Source organism: Drosophila miranda, chromosome 4, assembly GCF_003369915.1.
Source record: "Drosophila miranda strain MSH22 chromosome 4, D.miranda_PacBio2.1, whole genome shotgun sequence".
Taxonomy (NCBI): Eukaryota; Metazoa; Arthropoda; class Insecta; order Diptera; family Drosophilidae; genus Drosophila; species Drosophila miranda.
Window position 1 is genome coordinate 3,280,787 of NC_046677.1, and position 25,969 is coordinate 3,306,755.

General features: G+C 42.1%; 1 long non-coding RNA gene and 2 pseudogenes across 6 annotated transcripts; 2 read left to right on the top strand and 1 right to left on the bottom strand.

Moving 5' to 3' along the window:
* LOC117188590 overlaps positions 1 to 25,969 on the top strand; it is a 140,446-nt pseudogene that overhangs the window by 18,650 nt on the left and 95,827 nt on the right.
* Positions 9,311 to 10,380, bottom strand: LOC117188596. Of its 6 annotated transcripts, none has more exons than XR_004472688.1 (4): positions 9,953 to 10,376; positions 9,646 to 9,894; positions 9,533 to 9,578; positions 9,311 to 9,411 (listed from the first exon to the last, which is right to left on the bottom strand). It is a non-coding gene; the product is annotated as an uncharacterized LOC117188596 (long non-coding RNA). The 6 variants fall into 6 exon arrangements; XR_004472686.1 differs by having other exon boundaries at positions 9,311 to 9,426; positions 9,953 to 10,375; XR_004472687.1 differs by having other exon boundaries at positions 9,533 to 9,894; positions 9,953 to 10,378.
* LOC117188595 lies at positions 20,067 to 20,824 on the top strand (annotated as a pseudogene).

The following is a 25,969-nucleotide window of genomic DNA, read 5'->3' on the forward strand; positions in this document are numbered from 1 at the left end:
CAATGCCAAGAGCTTCCGAACGCATGTATACACAGGCGCCATATGCTGCTTGGCTCGCATCACAAAACGCGTGCATTTCTAATCTGGCTTGCTGCCGAAGCACGTAACGTGGAAACTTAAAGTTTTTAACCATCGACAACTGCGAAGTCAGCTCAATCCAAGTCGTATGTAGATCCTGGGGCAGGCTTTCGTCCCAATTCAACTTTAGGCTTTCGTTCCATAGCGACTGCATAAATATTTTATCTTTTGTGATGATGGGAGAGATGAGCCCTAGAGGATCGTAGAACCTAGCTAGTGTAGACAGGACCGAACGCTTCGATATTGGGCCTGCAGCGGTTCCGACGTGAGCGAAGCTAAACAGAAGATTGTCCGTGGTGGGATCCCAAACTAGACCAAGCGCCTTGGTTACTTCAGTCCCGTCATGAAAGGTAAGGAACTTTTCGCGATCCGCCTCCGATACGCCTTCCAAAGCAGCGGGTTCATTGGAACACCATTTACGTATGGGAAAACATCCTTTCGAAAGTAGCTCCTTTACCTGCTGACGAATCTTGATGACAGAATCAATGCTGTCCCCTCCAGATATGAGATCATCGACATAGAAATCTCTTCGAAAAACATCAGCGCCAAGCGGAAAACGCAACTCTTCATCATTTGCCAATTGATGCATAGCACGAATTGCTAAGAAAGCGGCAGGTTTGGTTCCGTAAGTAACAGTCTCCAACTTGAACACCTGAATCTCCTCCTTCGGGTCATTGCGCCATAGGATGCACTGCACGTGCGTATCGGGATGGGAAACGCGTACACAGCGGTACATTTTGCAGATATCGCCACACAAGGCGACTTTAAAAAAGCGGAAACGAAGCAGAGTTATCAGAATTTTAGGTTGGATGGTGGGTCCAGCCATTAGCGCATCATTCAGTGATACTCCAGACGCTGTTTTGGCAGATCCATCGAACACTACGCGTAATTTGGTGGTTGTACTATCCTGCTTGTGGACGCAATGGTGAGGCAAGAAGTACTGCGGGAGGTCTGACTGCCGCGAAGCTGGCGACATGTGTCCTAAATCACGATACTCCTGAAGAAACTCCATATATTTTGCCTTAAGCTGTGCATTTTTTGCTAGCTTCCTCTCCAAATTGAGAAATCTACGTAGCGCCTGCTGATACGATTCTCCTAATTCCTCTAGACTGAATTTGGTTGGCAAACGCACGGAGTAAGCTCCGGACTCTAGGCGAATGCAGTTTGTGACGAAATGCTGTTCGCAATGAACATCTTCCTCCGAAATTGATGAGGGCGAATAATCTCCATCGACTTCCCAAAACCGCCTTACAATATCGCACAAATTAGTCTCGCAAGCGGAGATGACAGGGGGATCTTCAACGGCTGCTAGCGCCGCACGCGCTTTCTCAGAGTTTTTAATACTTCCTGGCACTATCCAGCCAAGTTTAGTCTTCTGCAATGTTGGCAATTGGTCTGACAGTCGAATCTGTCCAACGCACATTAATTCGAAGAACAAACCAGCACCTATCAACAGATCGACACGCTGGGGCTTGGCGAAATTAGGATCAGCCAGTTTTAGATTATTTGGCATTGGCCAATCCTTTGCGTCTAGGCCGAAGTTAGGCTGCATTCCTGTGATTGAGGCAGTGATAACTGCAGAGAGGAAACCGAGATAGCTTTCGTCTTGAGATTGCAGGACGATGTCCACAGCCTTGCTGGATGGTAGAATTGACTCTCCAATACCGGCGATTTTAACGTGAGACGGGTGAGGATCTAACTGCAGCTGATTGGCGAGTCTCGATGTTATAAAGTTAACCTGAGAAGCGGAATCTAAAATGGCACGACATGGAATAAGCGATCCAAAACGGCCCCTGACATATACGATTGCAGTAGCTAGCAGCACGTTTTGGCTAGGCAGAGATTTTTGACTCGAGGGGGGAGGGCTAATATATTTGCTTGCTACTAGGGCACTTGCAGGATCATGCTGGGTCGATTCCGTGCTCGGCGACGGCAACTCAGCGTCAGCGCCCGACTGCATGTGGAGCAGTGTGTGATGCTTGGCTTGGCAATTTCTACATGCCCCTGACTTGCAGCGTTGCAATGAATGGCCTTTGTTGAGGCAGTTTAGACATAAATGGCGCTTCTTCACCTCCTTGTATCGAGAAAAAACAGGGAGATCTATAAATGCCTGGCATCGGGATATGTAGTGATCGGAGGATTTGCAATACTTGCATGTTGAGCTATTATGATCGTTAATGGAGGTGATTAGGGTGCTAGGTTTACTTTCTCCCACCTGCTGGCTAGGAATTGTTACCATAGCCGACCCCAAATTTTCCAGCATCCGACATCTTGCTTCCAAGAATGAGGCCATGCTTGACCACCGAGGCAATCCTGACGTCGGCAAGTTCTCTTCCCATTTCTCCTTGGTCTTGTGGTCCAATTTCGTGCCTATGATGAAGATCAGCAACCCATCGGAAATCTCCTGCGGGGTCGCCAAGGTCTGAAGTGCACGCAAGTGCGAATTGATTTTATCGCTGAGCGCGCGCAAGCCGATAGCCGAGCCTTTCTCCACCCCTTGCAGCCCGAAAATAGCCTTGACGTGTGCCTGAAAATGTAACAGTTTATTATCGAATCGCAACATTAGTAAATTCAACGCCTTGTCGTAATTCTCCTCAGAAAGTTCCAAGGAACGAATCGTATCCAGCGCAGCACCATCTAGACATCCACGAAGATATTGGAATTTTTCGATGATTGGTATACGATGGTCTTTGTGCACCATTGTCGAAAACATCGCGTGGAATTCTGGCCAATCCATGTAGCTCCCACCGAATCGCGGAAGCTGCCACTCGGGCATTCGAGAACGGCCTATACTATTATAGGCGAACAACGACGAATTCCCCTCGAGAGTATGCCGAGCCGTTGAATTGGCAACATTTACCGTGCGAGCAGCCATCAACTCCCGCGACAGCCTGGACCTAACCTTGACATAAACATTCGAAAAGTCCAGCCGGGCATCATGGGCTAACTGCAGGAAATCCAGCCTTTCAAGGCTCGTTTGAGCGGCATCGAAATCCGCATTCATTCGCTCGATTTGCACTAAGCGAGCTTGAAGTTCTGCCTCATCTAACTCGGCAAGCTCTTCCTTGGTGAGAAAGCGATCCATGGCCTTTAGTTGGCGCGCGATGGACTCGGCCTTGTGCTTGTAGAAATCTACATCACTCGGCATTGCTGCGTTCGCGACATTGGTATGCTCAGGTGCTGCCATGTTGAGGTTTTAAAAGAGTCACTCAGCACGACCGAAAAAGACACCCTGTATACGTATAAACGTGGGAACCGAAAGCAAAGGGATTACAGCTAATGCCTTTAGCTGTGCGGCTGTGCGAGCTGTCCGATTCCGCTTTGTACTCCGCTTGTGTGTATTAGTGAGTTCGCTGCACTGCCTACCGCACTGCACTGACCGATTTGTCGCGACAGAGAAATTAATAGCCAGCAATGCGTGTATGTAGGTGTATGTAAGTGTGTTTTAGCACCGAATTGTGCTTAACCGCCGAAAATTTGCTAGGGCTAACGAATGTCGATCGCGAATGATTATTAATTGACAATGCAACTCAGAGATCACGTCGGGGTCACCAAATTTTATGTGGAGATAATGTTTTTTATCCCCAATCGGCCGACTAATTACTTCGAATTAAATAAAACTCGGCGCAGAAATAAAATTACGATGTTCTTTAATGCGTGACATCCAAATTGCAAGTGTGGCTTGCCTGCCCTTTACATTGCCGCTCCGATCGCTAAGCGCAGCTTCGCTCGGCCGACGTCGGTAGGCAGACGTAAAGCGGAGATAGCGAAGAGCGAGCTGGCAGAGAGCGTTTAGCAGGGCAAGCAAGCGCAGAGCTTTAACAAACAATGAGTGACATAGACATAAGTAACAAACAAAATAAGCGGCTGAGGGCCAAGAATTAGGTGCTATTTGGCAAGCAGCTAATCGGCTGGTTTCTGCTCCGAACACTCGTATTATCTTAAGATAGGGAAGACGCTTTATATTTAAGTTTTTAAAGCAAAGAATGTGCAAGAGTGTTTATACAGATGTATTGTTTTAAATTTTGAGGGATAACGAAAGCAATGATCCGATCCCATCGGAAAGCTTATTGTTAAGCCTGGCTCTGATCGATGGGTCATAGAAGCCTTCACCAGGTTGAAGACTTTTGCAGCCATTCGCCAACACAGAAGCTGTTGAACGACCGAATGGACTCTAACGTGATCAAAAGCCTTTTAGAAATTGTAAGCCGGAATGGTGACGTGTCTTCTAGTGTAAATAGCATCCAAATGCAACAGGGAGTTCATGGTGCTGTACTTTGCTTTAAAACCTGTCTGGTTGTTGTTAATAATCCTGTTTCTGCGATAAGCCACATCTGCCGGGATTCTAGGATTTTTCAATAATTTTAACTAGCAGGACAAGAAAGAAATGGGATGAAAGCTACTTAATTCGGATGTATGTGTATAAGGCTTTTGAATCGGCATTTTAAATGGGAAAAATGGGGGATGAGAAAAAGTTTTATGAGTAGAAAATATATAGTATAGTTCCTACCATAGAGAAAAGTAAAATCAAATCTATTAATGGCATCAACTACTCATTTTCCCCTGGAGCTTGAGCCGAGCAGTGTATCCCAGAAGTTGAAGTCGCCAAATATCAATGATGTTGGGTTACAATTTATAATATTATTCGTAAGGTGATTGGTGGAAAAAAGGAGGTCAGGTGCGAGCTTATTGTACAAAATATTTCAATCGTATAGTGTGGCTAGAGAATTATCCGGAACTTATACATATACTTATATATATATACTTATATATATACCTATATATATATATATACAATACAATACATATATATATAACAACAAGAAGATAAATCTTAATATAAAATATTTATTTAATTAATTAAAATTAGCTTTTTAGAGTACTACCCTGACTATTATTGGTGGCAGTCGTATATGTCTAGTGTGCCAAGTTAAATACTGCGCAAATCTATTAGGATGGGCCTGAGGCTTGAACTGATACTTTGCTTTCACCATGGCGATTTAATCATTAATAGATCCTACCATTAAAACTTTATGCATATTTGAATGTCGTATGTTCTATGGTGTCCCAGTGATAAACGTCTATCCAAATGGACACCAAGGTATGTGCTCCGCTAAGCGCCTGCCCATGGCACCACAAAAAGCAGTACAGAGAGCAGATCTGTAAAGCTAGCGCAACTCGTTTTTTTTTGGTTTCGTGGACGTTGACATGCAATGACTGCATTTTTCAAGAGGCGATGCAATTACTGCACCGTCAAGTGGCCCGTGTGACACCAGCAGAAGGCTGTTACGCGAGCATGCTGGAAAGATAGCTGTTAGACTAATATTCGAGGAAGATTAGCACGAAAGTTTCTCAGAGAACTAGATATGCATTCAAAATAAACATAAAAATACTACTACAATTACTAATTACTAGAAAGGTGTGTAAGGATTAGTAATTTAATAAGAGGAAGAAAATTAGTGGTGGATATGATATGGAAGAGGGATTAATAACCCGAGCATAAGACCCTAAACGGTTCATGCTAGAAATAATTTGATCTACAAAGTGGAAGGAACAATTTCTAGTAAGTATAATAGGAATCGTGAAGTTTATGCGGCTCAACAGATCAGGGCTGTCTATGTCACCCCTGATCAAGTTGTGCATAAAAATCACACCAAGCATTTTTCTACGGTTAACTAAGAATGGGAGGTTTACTAATAGCAGTCTACTAGAGTAAAATGGGAGTCTCACACCAAAGAGCAAAGAGTAAAAAGTTTTTCTGTACTGATTCTATACGGTCCTGGTGTACTTTGTACTGAGGGCACCATACACAGGAGCCGTATTCTAAGATCGGACGAACATGCGAGGTATAGAGAGTCTTTGTTATATAGGGGTCGAAAGTTATTGAGATCGGATTGCAAGCGAGAATGAAATGAAATGTCCAGAGTTTAACATCATCCGCATACATAAGTACTCGAGAGTATTTTAATACCGAAGGCAAGTCATTAATAAAGAGTGTGAAGAGTAAGGGGCCTAGATGGCTGCCCTGTGGTACTCCCGAAGAAACCTTTACTGGTAAAGAGAGGGAGTTTTTGAAGAGGACTCTTTGAGACCTGGAACAAATTTAGCTAGAAATCCATCTCAGGAGGTTGGGCGGAAACCCTAAAAGGTCAAGTTTCTGTGCTAGAAGAGAATGGTTTACAGAGTCGAATGCTTTACTGAAGTCGGTGTAAATAACATCCGTCTGTAAGTTACCTTGAAAGCCTTTAATAATGAAAGAGGTAAACTCTAACAAGTTTGTGGTGGTTGATCGCCGCCTTATAAATCCATGCTGAGTTGGAGATATAAGTGGCTTGCAGAGATGTTGCAGATGCGGATAACTTTGATGTACCTCTATATTTGCGTCAGACTTGCTACCTTTTTTATGGATAGAAATTATAAACGATCTGAAAGGTTCGGGGGGAAGCAAGAAGAATCAATGTACGGAATGAATAATTTAAGCAAGGGTCCACTCAGAGCCTCGGTGCAGTACCTGAGTAAACAACCGGGAACACCGTGACCCGGTGAAAACACCGGCTTAACTAGTCGAAGATCATGAAGTAAAGAACATTTATTTAACAAGGGACTGAAAATGCCGTTCGACCTCGGTAAACCGTATGGGTACTGATGACCAGAGTAGCTTTCCTCAGAATAGGTGGCTTGGAAAAATTGGGCAAAAAGATCTTCGATTGCTTGATCATTATTTGCCGACGTATTACGAAATGATAGCGAGGATGGGTGTGCGGACATTCTACGCTTACTGTTTACGAAGCAGTAAAACTGTTTGCGGTCCTGAGAAAAAAGTATCCTGCATCGAGATAGGTAGTTCTTATAGCATTGTGCATTAATAACTGAAAAGTTGTTATTGTTATTGCGTGGTTGCTTCTCCCTACGCTCTTATTTGCTGTATCCCTTTTTCTTATCGTTCTTCACCGGCGAGAGCTGCGAGGGAGGCTCGTCTGCGTAGCAGAACACACATCAACACCGATTGTCACTGGAAGCACAAGTTACGTCGTTTGGCTCAGTGGCATTGTTGTCAAGCATAAAAAATCGAAATAAAACATCAAAGTACTTTATCGAAACCTTCTTGTGATTATTTGAATTGATCTAGTTACTCTGCGGAAGAAGCTCTGTAGCTGAACATCTGTATACTTACTTTGGTTGTTTATGGACTGTTGATTTTGTTAAGAGACACTGGTGGGCAAGTTTGTCTGTTTGAATTGTCTGTTTTGAATTTCTGTCGTTTACATGTATGCGTCAGTCTGCATTTTTCTAGACCAGCTTCTAAACAGCTGGAGTTTTTTTTAAAACAACTTTTAGTAAACTCATTATTTAATCTGTAATCACAAAATCTATTCTTTACCGCGAGTGCACGCCTATTGCTTGCACAAAAACTAAATTTTCTAATTTTTGAATCACACTTTCCCTATCATCCAAATCCAAATAACTGTCCTCCCACTCTCGCTTTTTGAACTTTCAGAGCAGTAGCTTTCCCTGCTATTAGCTCTTACTATAACCTCTCATTTTACTAATTCCGCTGTATGCGGTTGGCTATTTTTAACTGCTCCTTCGAGTCAGGTACATAGGTCACCTTGCCAATCTCGACGAAACCTCCTATTATCTCTTAGCAGCGCTTGAATATGCTTTCGAACACGACTGTTGTTGTGCAGTTTATAAGCTTTTATTATTTGAGTGCAGTGTTTTGCAGCTAGTGATATGAGAGACGCTAATGCTTCAACTGAGCTATCTATGTCATCTTTACAGTAAATATTTGGGCACCCATGAATATGGGAACTTATAAACTTTCTTTATTTTACCTTTAAAGTCCTTATCTTTAAGTCCAGCTTTTATCTCACTGACTGAAACTATAGGTTCGATTCCTTTGAGAACGACGTGTATTCCTTTGGTAGTTTGAAGTTGGTAGGTTTAGTAATTAACTTGTTTATTGTCGAGGTATTTGGCCACTGATCAATAGTTATGTTCGTCATTGACCTGTATTTTTGTTTCATTTATGTGACCCCTTTTAATGGACGTGACATACATTTTTTCATCAATTTTATCAGTTAATTTTGTAATCAATTCAGTAAAATTTATCTGACGCACATAAATAGGTTGCGACTTTACATGCACCTCGGGTGCACGTATAGAGCACTGCTCATTATTTCTGATTGACGACAGTCGACGTTCGTCTTGTTGTTGTTGTTGCTGCCGAGCTTTCAGAGCTTGTGCTCTTACACGTTTACTCTTATTTGCACTATATTTTAATCAACCGGAAAAAGATTTAAAAACACGTCTGATGTTGTTGAAATCCTACTGAAATTCGGTACTAGGAAGTTCGGCTGAAAGTAGCAGGAAAATTAAAAAAAACGTAGGCCGGTATATGCGTTTCTTAAAGACTGTGGTTGACTGGATTTTTGTTTCCGATCAATATTTCTGCTTTATGGTATTTATTATAATATCCATTTATATCCCATTGAATAATAAAGAATGGGATGCATTGGACTGGGCCTGGACTGGGTATGTCTTAAAAGAAGGTGTAGTATTAAGTGGATTGAATCTGACGTTTGGGTCCGTCGAACTATTGACGCAAGGGGCTGCTTTGATTTCGGTTTTGTTTTGGTTGTGTGTCTTGCTATTCCTGTTGTTGTTTGTACTATTTTTCGTGTTTTCTGCGATTTTGGCAGCGAAGCATTCCGGGTTGTAGGGCTTTAATAATTATATGCGGGGAATAGAGAACATCTTGTTTGTTTTTATTTTCAGCATTTCCCTTTGCTCTTGGAAAATTCTCCTGGCATTTCTCATCAGATGCGTTCACTCTCGTGGGCTCCCAGTCGGCATGTATTGCACAAGGTTGTAATGTGTCCCGGTGTTCTGGTGTGGTAGCTTTCGAGACGCATTCCACAAACTAGACAACTTGCATAGATGTTATGGTTAGCACTGTGTGGGATCTTTCGGCTAGGGCTCGTCGGATGGGGGGGATCTTTCAGTTGTTCCAGCTAAACACATACAAGAGATTCTGGTGCTAACCTGGCCGTTAGGTGTTATACAAATCAAATCAATAGTGCCATATGCATCGCCGCACGGAGTTAGGTATTGTAATCTCCGCGTTTACCCACCCTACCATGTTAACTCTGCTCGCCTATTTCTTGTGTTAACCCTTAAACCTCTATATGTTCCCCCTTCCCAATATCCCTGTATAGTTATTCTACTCCAATTTCATGTTGATCAATCTTCAGTGTATTTTCATATTTTAACTCCACTCCAACTAACAACCATCCTCAGCATCACCTCAAATCTTCATAACATCTTATTTATCTACAGTTACAGCAACTTAATTTTAGGGGTTTTTTTATATATATAAAGAGGAGAAAAGTTTAGAAGAACAAATCAAATTATAAGCAAAGCGGTGTTTTTCTTACTTTTAGTGGTAGCTTACGTTTGGTTTTCCATCGCTGCAACAGGCCTGCATGCATTGATGTGCCCTAGATTAGATTATAATGTACAAAATTTAAATGAAAAAAAAATAATAATAATAGCAATAGTAGCTACGGTTGAATTCAGTGTGTGTGTGTGTGTGTGTCAATCCTTTTCCTTGAAGACATCCGATATGGATATGTCTGTGCCTATCCAGGCCACGACATAGAATTTCAGAGGCAACTGTATGTCCTCTGCCAAGGTCAAAAATAAGGTTGATCGCAAATTTTCGTTGTGCGGCAGAAGTTTGACCTCCGTTGGATAACTTTCGTCAATATTAAATTACACTGGAGAAACCGAGATCGACTGGCAAAGCTCAGACCCCTTTTGGCGAAGAAAAATTTTATCAGCCACATGTCAAAGCGGGGGGTTATGTAATTACCGTTTGGGGCTTATCTTTGGAGAACCACAGATTTTTCGGCTTTTCGGCACACTGATCTTAATTTTTTGGGGCAGCTTGGCATGTGCACCCTACTTTCGACGATTTATTGATTTCAATTTTTCTTTTTTTTTTCAGACACGTGTATAACCTTTTATTCTTTTCTTTTCTTTTATCTCGCCGTACCACCAAACTGACCTTCCACAATTTAGTTCCATGGATCGAATGATCCAGCGCTTGAGCTTTGATTTTGTTTCTTCATCCCATTCTAAAGCACAAGGGCTAGATAACCCACCAAGATAACCCAAAGCTCGCTCTCTCGTCAAAAGCTTTCGCTTTATTCCCGTTTATTCCCTTGCATGCAGATAAGCTACAGCTCTGTGCACACAAATAAGTCCATCCAAATATGGGCCGTCACAAGGTGTTGTTTTTTCAGAGTTTCAGAGTATGCCCAATAAAGAAGAAAGAAGCTTAAAAATTATTTAATTCGAAGGTCAGTATGTTAGATTGACTTAACTGGGTTGTGCAGTGCCATTTTTTTAGGTGGTGAATTTGTGAATTGCAGTTCCTTTTTGGGCATTAAGTTCCTTAATTATTTCCTCTTGGAGAACATTTTAAGGTAGGGAGCGTAGTCGGTTCCTTTTATATAGTTAGGTTAGGTATGGCAGAGGCGGCTACCAGGCCCGCTAGAGCCCCGTCACGTTGGCACGTTGTGGCACCGTTGGGGATATTCACTCTTCTGAACTGTGGGACATGGTTATTCCACCCAGTTGCTCTTACACAAATTACGATCTTCCGGGGACACAATGTAGACATCTCTGAAATGTAGGCTAAGATTGCCTGCTCAAATAGTGTAGCCTTCTTCTGCGGAGAGCTGGACAGGAGCCGAACAGGTGTTCTACCGTTTCTTCCTCTTCTTCGTCTCTGCAGCTACGGCAAAAATCAGTGTATGGGGCCATCCATCCTGTTTGCATGGGCACCTACTATCTAATGTCAGGTTGCAGGGGGATTTTAGTATCAGATCTGGCCAACTCGTCTACTATACAGATTCCCTCAATGCTGATAATGCTGATAACAAATTGCTGAGCCGTCTTATGAAGAGATCGATCGGAGGTCATTTCTAGCCGCTCTTTTCTTGCAAGGTCAAGGATCTGGAGGCATAAGATGGCTTCACTGATGCACACGCCGGCGATTCGCTGAACTTTGCCCAGTTGTTTGGTGATCGTCCTTTTTGATAGGGCCGGCCACTACACTATAACTACATAGAGTAGTATTAATCTAACTATTACCAGATTTATCCATTGGACTATGCTTGGGTTCATGCCCCCTTTAAAGTCAATTGCGTTTTTGCATGTATAGAGCGCTGTCATTGCCTCTGTTGACATATCTTGTCTGGGCGGATGATACCATCGATAATGCCACCGTCCTGCATATGTGCAATTGATCGATGAGCAGTCGAGGCTTCCGTAGTGGCCCCTAGTTTGACGTTGATAAAAGCACTCTCGATATCGAGGAAAGCGATTAATTATTATTATTCATTGAAATTCAGAGATTTCTTTACCACCGAGATTACTTCATGAAGTGCCGATTCCGTGGATTTTCCTTAGGTAGGCATGTGCACAGCATTCATGACAGCATTTGAGGATCTAAAGTTGTCCTCAGTTGTAGTTCTAAAAGTCTCTTAAATGTTTTGAAAGGGAAGACGATAAGCTGATTGCTCTAAAGTCTATTGGTTTAGAGTGTAAGGCTTTCTCTGCTTTAGGGATGAAGACGATCTTAGCCTTAAGCCAAGTTTGTGGTATTGTACCCACTGCCAGTATCTACCAGAAAATATATTGCAGCCAATTGATGCCCGTGTCCCCTGCCTTTTTGAATTTGGGCCTGAATTACCTGGTCTGGATCTGGCGATTTTAGCAGATTGAAGCTGTTTACGGCCTAATGTTTCGATTTGTAAGGATGCATTCCATCGAGGTTACCTAGCCTTCTCTAGGGAGGTGTGCCGGCTCGATGGTTGTATTCAGTAGAATGTGTAGTGACTCCTCACTGAAGTTGGTCCACGTACCATCATTCCGTTTGAGGTTCGCCACCGAAAGGGTAGTTTTAGAGAGGATCTTGAGAAGCCCTGACGTTTCCTCAATTTCGGATAAAACTTTTTGCAAGGGAAATTTGTTTCTTTCCTAGTTTCTTATTTCTATAGTTAGTGTTTTTTTAGCTCTATTTAAAATAGTCCTGCAGCTTTTACGTAGGCTTCTTTTTCCCCCTTGTTTTATTTGTTGGGCATACTGCCATGGAGGCTTTCGTGCATGCTTCCGTGAACCTCTTCACAAGTCGATCGGTCGATGAAGGTAGTCCTTCATGTCCGGGCATATTGTGGCTTTAGGCGCAAGTATTTTCTCCAGGGTTTTACTGTATTTTTCCCAGTTGGCTTTCCTGGGGTTGATGCAGTCAGTTTGTTTTAGGCTCTTGAGTGCTAGTATTGTCTCGATGTAGCTGTGGTCGGAGAAGGAGTGGTTCTCTAAGACTTTCCAACTCCTGACTATGTCTGACAGTTTGTAAGACACTGGGGTGAGGTCGATAACCTCCTGTCGATTTTTTATTATAAATGTTTCTTTTTCCCGACTAAAAATCACTAGATTAGAGTTAGGGATAAAGCTGATGAGTAGCTCACCCCTTACATTTGTGTCCGATCTCCCCCACTGGGTGTGGTGGGCGTTGGCGTCGCAGCCTATTAATAGGCCTATATCCGAACTCTCGTTGTCGCTAGCGAGCTTGCGGGTGAGATCGTTTGGAGGAACACTTTCTCCGTAAACCACATAGGACGACATCAGTCTTAGATGTATCCCTTGCAGCTCTAAACTCGCCGACGTGTTTTCACAGTTGCTAAAGTATGGAACAGAAAGATATTTAAGTGCTTTTTTGCAACAATGCAGGTACGGATTATACCTTCGTTTTGGGCTACAATAACTTGTAGTCCTTCGTCGCTAATCCACAGACCTTGTTTTATACTACCCAAAGCTCCTGGATTATAGCTACGACGGCTCGGCTCGCATCCAAGTGGAGTATAAGGCCAGCAGATGCTGCTTTACAGTGGTGGCGATTGATTTGAAGTAGACCCACTTTAACTGGATCCTGGGTATCTTCCCATCAGCGCTGCCTTTGTCGAAGACGCCGATCAGCATCCTCTCCTTGGCAATATCCGCGAATGAGATGTTGGGCGGGACACTGTAGCGCTTAGCAGCCCGTCCAGGCGTTTCCTGCGAGTGCTGCCTCTTAGGTTGAGGAGCCACTTTATGTTGCTCCATGGTGAAGTTTTTCCACCTGCTTCAGCCAATCGGCTGATGGGATGGTTTCCGTGGTCGTGTTCTACCGACGGAGTATGTGCCCAGCATTCTTCTTTCCGGCATACAAAAAACGGTTGGTCTGGGCGCTCGTCGCTGGCAAGTCAGCCCCATCCACTTCACTAGAAGGTCGGGCAGGCGCAATGTTGCTTAGCTGTCTCCCCAATGTGTCAGCTTTAAGAGATGTTTTGCAACACACTCCGGGTTCGGGATGGGACCTCTCAGGTTCCCACAGGCGCCTTACACCGCACAGGAATGGCCCAGTGTAGAGCTGGCTAGGACTGGCCTTCGGGCCGCTACCTTTCCATGCTTGGGATTGCTCCCAGTTGTCGTTTGGCTACCAGTCTCATTATTTTTATACCCGATACTCAAAATGAGTATTGGGGTAAATTAAATTTGTTGTGAAAATGGATGTGTGTAACGACCAGAAGGAATCGTTTCCGACCCCATAAAGTATATATATTCTTGATCAGCATCAATAGCCGAGTCGATTGAGCCCTGTCTGTCTGTCCGTCTCCATCAGCGCCTAGTGCTCAAAGACTATAAGAGCTAGAGCAACGACATTTTATATCCAGACTTCTGTAATATGTCACTGTTTATACTTCAAAATTTTTCCCCGCCCACTTCCGCCCCAACAAAGGGCGAAAATCTGTGGCATCCACAATTTCAAAGATACGAGAAAACAGAAAAGGAATCGTAAAGGATGACTATATCCTCTAGAATGCAAAATCTGAACTAGATCGTATAATTATTATAGCCAGAATCAAGAAAACAATTTCATTCTTTCTCGCTCTGTCTCTCTCTAACACACAGGTTTCTTGGTCGGTTTTGCCTATAGCAAAATATGAGTTCAAGGATCTCAGAGACTATAACCGAGCAACCAAACTTGGTATCCACACTCCTGTGATATCGGACCTTGACCTTTTTGTCTCAAAATTTTTCCACACCCCCTTCCGCCGCCGCAAAGGACGGAAATCTGGGGCATCCACAAATCTCAGAAACTATTAAGGGTAGAGTAACCAAATAATGCCCGCGGGCCTTCTGACTTATTTTTCAACGTTTTTTGAATTTTAAGTGGCTTTTCTTGGCATAATGTAAAGTTATAAGCCTAAGGTAGACAGCGACCGCTTTAGGTACTCGAAAGTTTTTTGAAATCGTGACTTTAGAACTTTTATAAACGCATGTTCATCCAAATGTATTTAACAAGAAGAAGGGGAAGTACATAGGTCCCATTGTGAAGCTATTAAACTTTTTCAGAACTGTTATATATGCGAACTGTAATATATAGGTGTATGTACGTTTATTTTACGATAAAAGAGGTGAAGCGACTATCTGTAACTATTTTTGGCGAGTTGATAGAAGCAGCAATCTATGATATTTTCAGATAACGAGCAAGCGTTCAAATGTAACGACAGTGCGGCCTTCAAGCATTTCAGCTTGCCAAAATCATAACTTCTGAGCGAAGAAAAAAAATATTTTCATGAAAGGAAAGTCTTCAACGATTTAGGCCCTTCGCGTACTCTAGCTGAAACCGGAGCTAAAAATTAATTTAAGAGCTGAGAAAAAAAGATAAACACAGTGCACCAATGTGGGAATGGGAATTAACCTGTAATGGCAGAAACATCAATGTTTTTTTAAGTTTTAATCAAGCTTGTTTGTTTTTTCTCAGCAAGCTTATTGCTGATATCTACCATCAATATTTCTTAACTATGACAGCTATATGATATAGTGGTCTGATTTCTACCAAATTTTTGTAGGTTATGAACAAACGTGTAATTACAAAAATAGGAACTATTGAGCTGATTACACTAGGCAACAAAATATAACTTTTTATTTACGCTTCCAACCAAACCGACTTTTTCTGATTAATTAAAAAAGAAAGATTATTTGGGTATATGGCAGACTCTCAGAGGTTTGTCTTGAGCATAACAAATTGAAAAGGTTGTATTTTGTCGCCACTCTTGATACATTATATATATTGATCGATAAATATGTATACATAATCAAACTGTTGACCTTTCGTCATCATATATGTAACTGTAGAAGCGATATTGTGGTTGTGTTCTCGTTCGAATTTTTAAATACACTTCTAACAGTGTGTTATCGCAGGAGTATATATATTAAGTTTACGGTTACTGTAATTGTATAGTCTCTGAGATCTGGACGTTAAGCAAGACGGACATACATATGTTACGTGGCTATATCGACTCGGCTATTAATGCTGATCAATAGTATGCAAAATGTATGGGCTCAGAAACTTTTCTTCTGACTGTTACTTATTTACATCTACTCATATCTAATATACCCATAAGTATACCAAATAAGAGTTATACGAGCCTATTCTTATAAAATCGTGATAAAACGAGCTAGAACGTTGTGAGCTGCGGCTCTATCTTTATGCCTGTTACTAATTTAAGCGCTGGAATTGGTATCGAACCCGAGGACTGCGGCATGCTGACTGCTGCATGCTATCCTCCCTCTCTCTCACTCTCTCTCTCTCTCTCTCTCTCTCTCTCTCTCTCTCTCTCTCTCTCTCTCTCTCTCTCTCGCATTCTCTGTCTGCCTGTAAGCGATGGTTTGCCACGCGAGAAGATATCAAGAATAAGTGTCCGTGGGAAAAACATGGTGTTTCCAAATCTGATACGCAAACGGACATCGTTTGATCAATTTGGAAACCAATGATTTGCCAGAGAGCTTTATTTAAGATGATGTACTGGCCTACTGATACTTGGTACTTACTACTGATGTACTTGGTAGCGCACTATTTCGTCGTCAGTCTATTGAGAAGCATTCACATCAGTATTTTGAAATTGAAGCACAGGCATATCGTAAGTTTTGGGGTGGCCGGGGTACAGACTCTCAGTCTGTTGATTAGTTGAGAGCACTTTGAGCTCGTAGAGTTCGCGGTACAGCAACCCCGACCCCATAAAGTATATATATTCTTGATCAATAGCCGAGTAGATTGAGCCATGTCTGTCTCTCCGTCTGTCCGTCCATATGAGCGCCTAGTTCTCAAGGACTATAAGAGCTAGAGCAACGACATATTGTATCCAGACTTCTGTGATACGTCACTCTTACAAGTATATTTTAAAACATCGCCCAGCCCCCTTCCGCCACCACAAAGAACAAAAATCTGTGGCATCCACAATTTCAAAGATAAGAGAAAACCAAAAATGCAGAATCGTCGAAAATGACCAGATCTTAAAGACTGCAGACTGCATCTGCAGAACCAGATCGTGTTATTATTATAGCCAGAATCAAGAAAACATTTTCATTTTCACTCGCTCTGTCTCTCTCTAACACAAAGGTTTTTTGGTCGGCTTTGCCAATTGCAGAAAGTGAGATCCTAGATCTCAGTGACTATAAAAGCTAGAGCAGCCAAATTTGGTATCCACACTCCTGTTAGATCTCACTATAAAACGTAAATCTCAAAATTTCGCCCCACCCCTTCCGTTCCCACAAAGGACGAATATCTGTTGCATCTATAATATTAAAGATACGAAAAACTAACGAGGGGGAACGTTGTGAGTTGCTGCGGACACCGCAACTCTACGGTTATACCCGATACTAAGTCAGTATGGCTCTCCTCCGGCAGACGCCGCTAATATTAAACGACACGACAAAGAGTGCGTGCGAGAGAGACAGAAAATCAGTCTGAGCGTGACGTCGGGCGCTGCGTAGCCACTGAAAATTGATTTCTTGCTTTTGGCTACAAAAATGATCCGATCTGATCCAGATTCAGCAATCTGATAGATATGGTCATTATCTATGATTCTGCGTTTTTAGTTTTCTCGAATGTGCAATATTGTGGATGCAACAGATTTTCGTCCTTTGTGTGGGCGGAAGGGGGTGGGGCGAAATTTTGAGATACACGTTTTATAGTTAGATCTAACAGGAGTGCGGATACCAAATTTGGTTACTCTAGCCTTAATAGTCTCTGAGATTTTTGAATATCCCCAGATTTTCGTCCTTTGCGGGGGCGGAAGGGGGTGTGGCGAAATTTTGAAACAAACTCGTCTCGGTCCGATATATTGGGAGTGTGGATACCAAATTTGGTTGCTCTAGCTTTTGTAGTCTCTGAGATCTAGGCGCTAATGTTTTACTCTAAGCAAAGCCGCCTATGCTACGTGTGTGTTAGAGAGAGACAGGGCGAGAAAAAATGAAATTGTTTTCTTGATGCTGGCTATAATAATAATACGATCCAATTCAGATTCCGCAGTCTTAAAGATATGGTCATTCTCTACAATCCTACGTTTTTGGTTTTCTCATATCTTTAAAATTGTGGATGCCACAGATTTTCGTTCTTTGTGGGGGCGGAAGTGGGCGGGGCGAAGTTTTGAAATATTTTTGTAGCAGTGACATATCACAGAAGTCTGGATCCAAAACATCGTTGCTCTAGCTCTTATAGTCTTTGAGCACTAGGCGCTGAAGGGGACGGACAGACGGACAGACAGACATGGCTCAATCGACTCGACTATTGATGCTGATCAAGAATATATATACTTTATGGGGTCGGAAACGATTCCTTCTGGACGTTACACACATCTATTTTCACAACAAATCTAATATACCCCAATACTCATTTTGGATATCGGGTATAACGAGGGGCAACGGTGTGACATTTATACTCAGTCAGTATGGCTCCCCTACACCAGAGGGCGCACATAATGCACAGCGAGTCTAAGAGTGCGTGGCGTGGCCAGGCTTGATGCTGATCAAGAATATACATATATAACGGAAACGCTTTCTTCTGGGTGTTACACATATCAATTGTAACAAATTGTAACAAGTATACATACATCATAGTTCATTAAACAATTTTAAAATCCCGAATCTATCAGGAAAAGTCGGTTTTATTCGTGGAGTAAAAAATATTGATTTTATTGCCTAGTGTTATTATTTGAACTTGTATTTTGAAGTTGTTGCAGATAGATAAACAAAATATAACAAAAATTAATTGTTTATATTGTTTAACATTTCTAGATATCTCAAGCTTTTTCGATACTCAAGGACCAAGTTTCTCCATCGAACCTCCTGGTAGAATCGAATTTATGAACAATGCGGGAAACACGGTGGATTGTGCTGCTAATGGAAACCCCCCGCCAAATATTCAGTGGCTCGATAAAGAAAATAATCCTATTTCATCCATTTTTAAGGTATGCATAAATATCAATTGTATATAAGATGTTGTCTCTAAAATCTCGGGCCTGAATGAAAAATATTGATTTTCTCGACAGAATCAATCAAACCTGTGCGTCATTGCGCTACACATTTTTTTAAATTTGTAAAACCGTTTTTTTGCAGAGGTTTAATAAACATCAGTTATTAAATAGTTTTAACAATACCTAACTAAGAAAAATATGCAGTAAAAAGGTTTAAAGCCCCATGTTTTTTCGACAAGATCTGGTCGTCAACTTTTTTTGGATCGACAACCGGCATCCTAATTCGAAGTCGATCGAAGGGGAAACTTGTGAGTTGCAGTTACGCCCGCGACTCAACATATATACCACTCAGTCTGTATGGCTCCCGTCGGCCAAAGGGCGCACGCAGTGACGACAGATTATGTAAGAGGGAGACAGAAAATAAGTAAGCGTGTGCTGCCACTGAGAATTGGTTTGTTCCTTCTGGCTATAACAATCCGATCTGATTTCGATTCGACAGTCGGCAAGACTTGGTGTTTATCAACGATTCTATGTTTGATTTTCTTGTATCTTCAAAATTGTGGATTCCACATTTTTATTTATTTGTCCGGTTGCTAAACACGTGAGTTTATCCGAAAACGAGTTGAAAGACAGCAAACAAGGTCGCATTCTTGGAATTTGCCACAATTTGCATGTTGGACGACTTTACCAGAAGAACCAGGCCAGTCATCTGAGGAGCCGCAAAGAAGGTCCATGAACCCAAATAGGTGACTCGTTCAGCTCAGTTAGAAAGGCCCCTCACGAGAGAATGTCGGCTGGGTTTAAAAATGTTGGAAAATTTAATAATTTGTTGCCACTCTACTTGCGACAAATATATTGAATCTTGACGTCTCGTCCCGAATCCAATAAATCGCAACAGCAGAATCACACCAACGGTTACACCTTCCCTTGAAAACACTCATTTCGGCTATCTCAGATATGAGCCTAGCCAGCAACTCCGCTCTACAAAGCTCCAACCGGCATCCTAATTCGAAGTCGATCGAAGGGGAAAGTTGTGAGTTGCAGTTACGCCCGCGACTCAACATTTATACCACTCAGTCTGTATGGCTCCCGTCGGCCAAAGGGCGTACGCAGTGACGACAGATTATGTAAGAGGGAGACAGAAAATAAGTAAGCGTGTGCTGCCACTGAAATACAGAAAATGTCTTCAATGGAGCAACAAGAAATTTGGCACAAAGTAAGTGACATAAATTGAAAAACGCTGGAGAAAGATTTTTGATTTTGTAATTACAGTATCAGTTAGTCCGAGAGGGTCTTAGAACGGAGATATGGTTGAAAAAACGTAGCGTCGAAAACGAAAATAAAAGTTGATCAGAAATAGCTAAAATAAAGTTTCCTTGCCCTCACCCCGAACTCTGTCGAATACAGCAGGTAAGAAGTACTTCACGTCTCTCCTATGAATAATTATCCTCAGCAGCTACGGCCCGAGCGCGAGAAACCATCAAAGAAGACCGCTTTAAACAGAAACAACCTCCATCAACATGACCCATCCCAAGCGAGTTTTCTGAATTTGATAGTCAATTCCGAAGCTTGGCTGAAGATCGGTTAAGTTAGATGCTACAATAGCAGTGATGAAAGTTGAGTATTCCGACGAGTGAGAGTGCCTAGAATCGCCTAGGTGTAAATAAAGATAAAGTGGCACTGATTGCAATTGGGCTGCAGCAGCTTTATAGTTACTGAAATGCAGTAGAGTATGGTGTCTGACTTAATCGTTGTCCAGTTTTAAGACTTGACTTGATTACACGAAAATATGGCGTGTTTGTCTACATAGAGATCGGGACTTGTAAACAGGCAAGGCCTCAGCTCGATGTTTTCTTGAAGTACGCCAAGGTGGAACTAACTCCACCAACGCCAGCTGATATTCCAGCAGAAGAATATGTCAGAGCATTGGCAAAATGGTCAATGGTGTTAAAACCGGCTCCTACAAGAACCTTAACGTTCCTGAAGCTTGGTTAATCACACTTATCACCGCCGGGATCATCTTTTGATTAACCAAATTAAAACGGCTTGCTTCAGATATAGGTATCTGCTAATATCTGCAAATTGAATAACGTAAAATACTACGACAGTAAAAGACAGTTCACTCACAGGGAATGATGCTTGGCTTTTTTATGACGGCGCTTTAAAACTTATGAGACATCGTGAGCGCTGTCAGTGCAAAGAACGCAGCATGATACATTTTGATTAGTTGCAACCGATGTGGACCTAGAATTGTCATGCTTTCTACTCCTTTTCTCCTGACTGCTCGGCGCATATGTTGCCATGGCGATTTCCATTGAATAACCTGCAACTTGGCTCCAAAAACGGCTCCTCTTATTAGATCTGCGCAGCCCGCGGGAAACAAAACAAAAATAATTGAAAACTAAACATAGCTAAAATGAGTGACGACAATGTAAGTATCGGGTACGCCTCGGATAGCATATCGTCGAATGGCGCTCCAGTTGGTGAAGTGTTGGCCAGTGCTGATCCAGCTACTAACCGGATTGCATTCTTAAGCCTCAACACATACAGCCCATACTCGACCGACTTCAGCGCCTCGTTCACCGATCAGACGACGAAAGGGTACGCAGCTTGGATGAATATGACCTGCGAGGACTGTTGTAATCAGTGACGGAGCTGCAATTAAATTTTTTTTTGGTAAGCGACCGATTTGAGGAGCAGGATTTTTAAGTTATTAGTAGCGAGTTGCCTGGTCAGTTTGCTTCCGCCGTGCTATCATTGGGGACTATTCTTCAGCGTGAGTTGGGCAAGCGGTCTCAGCCCACGCATTGTTCCACGTTTCGAATGAACCCAAGTGAATCCATTATGTACATAGCCAATCGATTGCGCTTGCCACAGCTGCAGCTACCCAAGTTCAGCGGAGCCTATACAGAGTGAAAAAGCTTCTATTCCATGTTCACAGCTGGCATTGACAATGAAGCCGAGCTAACTTCCATACAGCATTTGATATTCTCGAAAAACGATTTGCTTATTAACGTTTTATTCTACAAAAGAAAGATATTTGGGTGCGTGGTGATTCTTTGGTTCTTTCTTATGGACGCCGCCATGAAAGCGACGCCAACCAAAGAGAATGCATAATAGTCCACGCAATCTGGCAGAAGTTAGATAGGACGAAACAATCTAAATCAGAAGCAGCTTCGTCGAACCACGATCTTCCATCCTGGGATAAATTGTCTGCCGTTCTGGAACAAAGATGTCGCACCCTTAAACAAGCGTTCATCGCTTCATACAAGAGCAAGGTGGTCAGATTGGTGTGTCAGGAAAACCCAAAAACCGGTGTTCTCGTCAAAGACAGCGCTGGAACTTTCATACCACGTCGCGCACTTTTGGACTCAGGATCGCACCTACATTTTGTAACTACTCGTTAGTCATCGCGTTTTAAAATCGCGGACAGCAGATTTCACCATTAACATCACTGCCGTCGAAGCTTACGGACAATCAACCTTTCGTCTCAATTAGCAATGCTAATTGGCCTGTACCTTCGAATATCCAGTTTGCTGACCCTTCATTTCATAGGCCGCATCGGATTGATCCTCTTTTCGGAGCCGAACTTTTCTTCCAGTTGAGTGTGGGACAAATTACCGCCTGGATTACCGTTGCTGCAGAAAACACATCTCGGATGTGGCGGGCATTCGGCCCCAACTTCTTGTCGCTTATGGCAACCCAATCTTCGGATGACACCAATCACAGCACTCAACTCGATGAGTTGGTTCGTCAATTTTGGGAAGTGGAGCACATCTTTGAGCCGATTGTTAGGGCAACAAAGGAGGAACTTCACGGCGAGGAGCACTTCGTCGACCATCACACTCGCTTACCCTCAGGGGAATATCTGTTCTTGTCTATGAAGAGAACTTATGAAGATAGGTACAAGTGAAAATATTTCTGGCTACACCATTATCAGGACAGCTCCACAAGAAAGCTGAGGGTCATGTTCGACGGCTCTGCAGCTACCACATCTGGTCTTATGTCAGGTCCCACCATTCAAGCTAAGGTGTTTCACACACTCATCTGTTTTCGTACATTTTCGTTTAAGCACATCAACTCATTCGGAGTCATGATACGCATTTTGGGCTACGCATTTGTTTTTTGCATCGTTCAACGCGCATCTCGCTCTCGCCCTTTATAGCTGATTTTAGTCAAATCGCTACTTGAAGCGATTCGCTACAGTTTTGACCCATCGGCGGCATGAACTTTTGCACGCGCTTTGCGAAATGCGTCATCTGTTGCCGATCCAGACCTCATCTTGTGGAATACATTATGGCTGCATTCAGTGTTACTGGAATTGACTACTGCGGTCCCTTCTACTATGAGCCATATTGGCGCAGTCGAACGGCTATGAAATGTTACAGCGTCTTTATCAGTTTTGCAACGAAAGCCGTCTGGTTGGACTTGCTACGCGCAGCATTGTAATTGGTCAGATATTTGCCTCAAATTTCGGGGACTCAAGGAACGAATTAGAGGACCTTCGGCGGTTATTTATTAACAAGAAGCATTGTGCTGAAGTTCATAATCATTGCATCAACAACAGCTTCGATTGGAGATTCGTACCGCCTCGCTCGCCGCACTTAACGCGTTTGTGGCAGGCAGAAGTGAAGACGGCCAAACAGCATTTCTATCGCTCCGTGAGATCGTCACTCTTTGTCTTCTACGACATTGTACGACAGGCTGTAATCATTTTTCTTCCTCTTATCTCAATTTCAGAAAATGATGAAGATCTTGGCGTCCTTATACCTGAGCATTTTTTAATTGGTCATCCGCTGGTGGACTTTCCTGAGCCTGATTTTACGGGTCTTAACTTCAATCGACTTGATCGCTGGCAGCGAGTCACCTGTGCCCTGCAGAGCTTTTGAAAGCGTTGGAGTAACTTGACTCTGCTCCAACAACGTGCCAATGGAGCACACCAGGTCAACAGACCTGTCAAATGGACCTGGCATCCATCACAGATTTTTGTCCTTTGTAGGGGCGCCAGGGGGCGATACGAGAAAACCAAAAACGCAGAATCATTGAGACTGACCATATCTAACAGATATGCCAAATGTTTTCATTTTGTATGGGCAAAAGTAAAGCTTTAAAATTGAATTAATAAAGAGCTTGCTTGCTTGACCCCCAGATAGTTTCTAGACGTAAATTCGTGATCGCGGTCCATCATCGGTTTTTTTCTGAAAATGTTCTGTTTGATATAAACGCTGAGGCCCCCACAGAACGATTTTTATAATTTAGCAAGACTAAAATACAATACTTTCCATGATTAAAAAAAAACCATCATAAATCTAAATATTAATAAAATTTGTTGTAACCAATGTATTTCACAAACTTAAAAAGTAATACAGTAATTCGTTTTCTGGAAAATGGGAAATCTCATAAAACAAACAAAATCTATTTACGCACTATAAATAAGTAGATTCAAGTAGATCTCTAATGACATCCCAATCCTCGGCTAACCTTTTCACGCAGTGAATGCAATGGTAAAATAAATTAGCTGTTCTTTGCTTTCGATGCAACCGCGATTCGGTTGCCTGTGCCTAGTGTCCGTAGTTAACGATAATATTTTTTTTTTGATTAGTCTTTCAATTAAGTTAAGCTGTATTTGTAGTAATGTGGTATTTAACGAAGGGGTCACATGTGTGAGAGGGGCAAACAAAAGTGGTATGTAATAATGGTGTGTAAGTGGAGTCAGGTTAGTTTGAGTCTTACAGCTCGCGAATGACCAAAGTCCGACAGTTTATCGCCGGTTTCTACTAGTTCGACTACATTTGAGCTATTCTTTAGCTGTTTGTGTCATAGCGAGCACTCGTAACTGGGCGAGCAGCGGCGGGTCATGCTTTATAGTCCAAAGACACATTGACAAAGACAAAAACATACTCGTTTAACACAGAGTAGATTTTAGTGTGAATGCTAAAATAGTGTGAAATGTTTATTTGTATTTGCACATATATCTCTGTCTTGTTGGTATATGTAGCTGCTCGCAACAGATTGATTTGTTGGTAAATGTGAGGAGTGGGAGATTTTGGTAGTTATGTTCTATCACCACTTGAAACTGGGTGGACAGCGGGCGGATCATGCTTTTAAGGGCCACTCGTTACATACATAGTCGATTTTAGTATGAATTCTGAAAGGCTTAAGTGTAAGCTAGTTGGCGAAACTAAAGCAACTATATCTGCTTCCGAGCGAAAAATTAAAAAAAATTTCATTTAATTAAAAATTGCATGTTGGCCTAGATGAATAAGAGTTAATGACTTAGATACCTTAATGTTATATTTTACTCTGTCGTTATTCGGCTTATGTTTCTTCTAGGCTCGTCATATATTGGCTAATAGCTCCCTATATTTTCAACCTTTTGCTGCTGAAGAGTTTCGTCAGGATGTACATTGGTCAATCTATCGTTGTACTGCAAGTAACAGTGTAGGAACCATTATATCCAAAGATGTTGTGGTCAGAGCTGGTATGTATAACATTTTGAAATAAATTTTGAACATATTTTCTGTAATATTTTAATCATTGATGAAAGCATATCATATACCACATAAGTACTGCAACTTTCAGGTCTATTTTCTGAATCATGATATTTCAGAAGTGGAAATTAATAAATTGGCGATACATAATTATACAATGCTCTTTGAACATTGCAGCAGCTCTGTTTGGAAGTTGGTTTGGCTTTGGCTGATTACCATTTACTAGAGTATCTCTTGCTTGGTTTTCTGGTGCTCCTCCTGTAATTTCTGCTGCTCCAGAAGGTTGTCCTGTTTTGTTGCTTTGGTGGGTCGCCTAGGCCGCAGAAAAAAGTCTAGGGCTTCATTGGATCTGTCCTGGTCGACATCAATGTAATTCTTACAGGCTCCCCGCAAATCCGCCATGTTATCATGCCAAATGTTTATAACAAAATATTCCATATATGGCTCGAAAATACTAAACACTAAATATTATATTAAACTAAAAACAAATATATACATACAAATATTAATTAAACTCACCACCACCAGTTTTTGCTCTCTCCATTTTGTATTATTTCGGATGTATTTTTGTCTTTCTTGATCTTGAACGATTTGAAATTTAAAGTAGGATTTGAAATATGTTAGGCGCGAACTATTTTGTATTATCATTAATTGTTTGCGGTTCCCAGATGGATGGTGGAATTACTAGGAAATTGTCGGAACTGTAAAACCTTACTGACCATCCCAGAAATGGATTGTGGATACTTTTTTCTTTTAATAAAGGTTTCTGTAAGAAAATCAAGTTGCCAAAACATAGCAAAAAATAAAAACATATAACAAACATATAAATAAAGAGACATATTTGTAAGCCCAGAAGCCACCCTAATGTACTGGCGGTGCGTCTTACGAGAGCCAGATACCGGCGTAGGCTGGCCAGAATACACCCAGTCGATAATCTAAGAGGACCTCTATCCTAGAAACCTGAACAGATAATTGAAGGAAATAATATCCCCCTCAAAATTCTTCAACCTTGATCGTAATTTTTCATGT